This window comes from Marmota flaviventris, chromosome 9 (assembly GCF_047511675.1).
Source record: "Marmota flaviventris isolate mMarFla1 chromosome 9, mMarFla1.hap1, whole genome shotgun sequence".
NCBI classification, from domain to species: domain Eukaryota; kingdom Metazoa; phylum Chordata; class Mammalia; order Rodentia; family Sciuridae; genus Marmota; species Marmota flaviventris.
The window spans coordinates 129,395,076-129,399,690 of NC_092506.1; the positions used below are offsets into that span (position 1 = coordinate 129,395,076).

Here is a 4,615-nt window from a genome sequence, read left to right on the forward strand (position 1 = left end):
TTTTACATAATAATACTGATGTGTTTGATGCACATGCAGGTAATCATATTATATATAGTACAAAGATGGATATGCAGAGATGCTACATGGAACCGACCTCTTTGAATCCTTGTTTAATCGATAGAGGAGGATTTAATGGAACCAAGGGATGGGTTACTGCCCATTTCCCAAGAGCGGTCCTCTTCCCACGCAAGGAAAAGGACGGTAATTTTATGAAGACTTTAGAGGCTCCAGGATTTTTACCTTTATTACATCAGCCAGTTAGATTTTTGATACAACCACAAGTACAGCCAATTGTGTTACGATTGTCTGTTAGTGATTTGTTGAAAGGTGAAACTGTATGTCCTTCTTTTGAGTCTACTGTGTTGCCAGATTTGTTTTATTCAGTTCAAAGAAATGCAGCAGGACGAAGACCTTTGCAGTTCGCAGCGATTGGCGCTTTCCTGGCCGGAGCAGCTTTGGGGGCAGCGATCGCTGGAGCAATGACGGAGGAACTTCGAGTGGAAATTTCAGCTCTTCGAGGACTTCAGAATAAACAGAACTTTGTTATCTCACAATTATCTAAAAATCTGCACTCCGCATCTTTACTTATGGAAAGACTTTCTGCAGAACAGGAACTTTTGAAACATCATGTTGATTCACTAAGTAAGGTGATTGAGACTATGGATGCATCATGGAATGTACGTATGAAACAATTGGAGGCAACTCAGGAGTGTGAACATCTACAAGCAATGATCACCGCGGGATTAGAAGAAATAAGACTGTTATTTAGAACCGGCATAGGCATGGAAACTGCATCAGCTATAACCATATTAGATCCTACAAAGGATTCTTGGTGTGAAACTGGTGTTTGCATGATTAATTTATGGCAAATGTCGACATCTAAGGTTGTAATAGGATATCCAACTAAGGCTATACCGAAGAAAATTGGTAAAGATTGGATAATACCGTTTGATAAGTTTTATTGGTTAAAATGGAACAATATATCATATTATGTGCCTAGTGAAGCCACTTATGCTATAGGTAAAACAACTATTATAGCATATGATCTTTTCTCAGATGAACCTAGGACTTCTGATATAACTATATCTATGCCTCAGGCTACTTTGTTAGATCTTGGGAATTTTAATATGTTGTCTTGTTATCCTGAACCTTACACGGTTCGACGATGGCAAAACATTTCTTATAGTGATTCTTTAAGTTTGAATGCTGGTTGTCATGTACATACTAATGTTATGATGATGGAACATATGAATCTAACTGTTAAGAAACATCTATTTAGGTCTAAGAGTTTTACTGCTACGCAAAACTTACGAGTCCTGACTCAGGTGGTTTATATGTCTAATCATACTTTTGGGCTACATTCTTTTGTACCCCAGCCACCTCTGTCAGAAGAATATAAAAAGATGATGAAAGCAACAGAGGCAGCTAAGTCCATCTATGCTTCATTGGGAAAGGAAATTGAGACAGTACATAATCAAACTACTGAACTTCTCCAAAGATTTTCAGGTGAAACTCATAAAGTTAAAATGTTGGTTGATTCCGGATACTTGATTCCGCGTGACTTTCAGTATACTTATGATTGTAGTTTTGTAGGTTTCTTTAGAAAATTAGTTCATGCAGATGTGAGTTGTATTATGAGATGGAATCCTTTCCATTGGATTAAGGAAGGATTGCTATATGTATGTTGTTTTGTATTATTAGTATTATGCATTAAGGTTTGTTTAAAGATTAATAAGTCTGCAGGAAAGAAAACTTACATTAAAATGGATAAACTTCAACATTACAGAGACCATGAAGCGAAAGGCACTAAGAAAATTAAATCCAAGAAGGAGAAGGATGGCAAGATCGAGGAATTATTCTGAACAGTTGCACTATGCAAATTGTCATCTTTGCATCGAATTTCATGTAAATACATGGTTTTTATATAGTGCATATACACTGTTTGGGCAGGAACGTTTTTCTCTTTTATGTAGACTAGTAACCTTACGCAGTGGACCATGGTGTCCGCTGGATAATAATTTGGAGGGTATTGTACCTTCTTTATGTGTATTCTTAAATCATGTTTGGAACTGTATTCCTAATATTAATTCGCACTGTAATGTTTATTGTAGGTATGATGTACACTCGTGTGTTAAGGGTTTATTTGGATTGTTCACTGAAGTAATGAAGTCTGATCATGATTTGTTGACACAGCAATCTAATGCATTTGCTTTTTACATTAATGGGATTATTTCCCTTAGCTATGATAGATCATTGTTGTTTAGTGATGAGTTATTATGTAGGAGTTTTGCGCAATGCAGACGGAGGAAGACGTATAACCCTAGATCTTTGTTTGATATATGCTTAAGGAATATCTGTAAGCCTTATTTTGTTAAATTGTGGACTTATGTCGATTGTCACCAAAACTTACCCAGACTTGGTTAACGTTATAGAATTTCTTGAGGAACTATGTCTGTGGACCAGATAATCATCAGACGGATATTAGGACGCAAATTGAGGAACGACCTGTTGTTCCGGAAGGATCGCATGACTCCAATTCCGATGTTCTTGGAAAAAGATGTTGACTATCCATTTATGATAGTTCACAATATGGTGATAGATTTATCGTTAGTGAAGGATTTGAATTTTGATGTTTATTCACGACTGACACATCCTTTTGTGCCACATGTGAAAGCTCCCTTTTGCTGTGAGATTCGTACTATGATTGCACCTTTTCTACACTCCTGTGTGGTTGGTGGCTGCATGGATGCCGTGGATTGCATCTTCCAATCTGAAGATTGGCTCGAAGGGTTGCGACAGCCCATACGTCTCCCCGAGGACGGGCAACTTCCGAATGGACGACCTAAGACAGGGGACCGTACTTGTCGCTTTGATACATCGGCACCAGCAGTACCCTCGGCACCTCCGTATCAAGGGGGTGGAATGACAGGAGTAAAACATCAGGAATGAAGGGTCAGCATGGATCAGCAGAGAAACTTGTCTGGACTTGTTTGGACTTTGCAGTAACTCAGTGACTTTTTAGTGCTGGTCACAAGATGACCAGAGAGTGTGTCTATGTTAGATAAGTAGATGATGTAACCTTTTTGAGTGTGGATGATGTAACCTTCTAAGTTGTGGTCATAGGATAACAAAGTAGTCAGGCAGTATGCTTATGTTAGATAAGTTAGGTATGAACAACTTGTAAAGTATATAAGCGCGGGGGAAACTCCATGTAATTGCTCACAACTAACTCTCGTCGCCTGAGAGTAAGATCGTGCAGTTGTGTGCCAGCCACCTCGTGTATTGCTTTGTGTGGTGTGCGAATAAACCAGCATTTCAAAAGGCAATCGAGTTCGTGCTTGGTGTTCGCGTACGTCGCGGTCCAGGGTCCAGTGCAGATATCCGGAAGGGAACTCCTGGTAACCAGACAAGGCTGAGAAGCTGCTCGTGACAGGCTGTCAACAAATAGGTACACTATGAAAAAAACTATTTTTTAGTTGTTGATAGACCTTTATTTTATTTACTTATATGTAGTGCTGAGAATTAAGCCAAGTGCCAGACAAGTTAGCTACTGTTAGACCAGGACGCAAGAAAAGAACACCGACTCCAATTAAAATCAAATTAAAGCAAGCTTATTATTTCGACCGGCTGGGCTGCCTCTCCCTCCCAAAATGGTGGGAACAAGACACCACCCCAGCTTTCCTGAAGCCCAGCTTTATAGCCCAGAAAGTTACACAAAGGGGGGTCACAGATAACAGAACTCTGACAAGCATCACACTAATGGTAGTTTACATTTTTTTGCTGGCCCCAACATCAGAATTTATGAGGACCATTAGAGCCTCAGAGAGGGTCGTTGTCTGGCCAGGGAAGGCCAATATTTATGAGGTGTCACTAAGTTTCAGAGAGGGCTGCTATCTGGTCAGAGAGCCAGGCATGGGTGAGTTCAAGGCACGGGCAGGCATTTCAAGCAGGTTCAGAATTTGCAGTAATTTATAGTAAAGCTGAAATTATCTTTTCATGGTTTTGTGGCGAGATGCCCAATTTTAAGAAAAGATCAGGTTGGGTCTATCACTACCACTGAGCTCCAGCCCCAGCCCCCTGGTACATATATATATATTTTTTTTTATGGTGGATACTAGAGATTGAATTTAGGAACACTGGACTACTGAGACTCAGTCTCAGGGTTATTTTTTACTTCATTTAGAGATGAGATTTCACTGAGTCATTTAGCACCTCACTTTTGCTAAGGCTGTTTTGAATTTTGATCGTTTTGCCTCAGCCTCTCCAGCAACTGGGATTACAGGCCTGCACCAACACACCCAGCCTTTGGTATATTTTCAATACCTATTATAAATAGATTTTAACCAGTAGCCTTAAGTCTTTTCTAATATATGTTTGGATTGAATCCATAACCCAGAAATCAGTGAAACAGAGAATCTAGTTTTATCTCCAAAACTGTTTCTTCTATTAGAGTGTCTGAGTTAAGATTACCCATTGAAGAATTTACTGTATATTGTGGTTTCATCCTGACCTCCCATATGTACCTCGTTCTGAGTTTTAGAACAGTCTGAAAAAAGGTGCCCACAGATACCAAATATCTTGGAGTACTTAAAAAACACCAGTATCTGAGTCT

At 39.4% G+C, this 4,615-nt stretch overlaps 1 long non-coding RNA gene across 1 annotated transcript; it reads right to left on the reverse strand.

Moving 5' to 3' along the window:
* Positions 1-229: 229 nt before the first annotated feature.
* Positions 230-2,502, reverse strand: LOC139706921 (uncharacterized). The gene is made up of 2 exons (XR_011708637.1): positions 2,414-2,502; positions 230-722 (listed from the first exon to the last, which is right to left on the reverse strand). It is a non-coding gene; the product is annotated as an uncharacterized lncRNA (long non-coding RNA).
* Between the last annotated feature and the right edge of the window lie 2,113 nt (positions 2,503-4,615).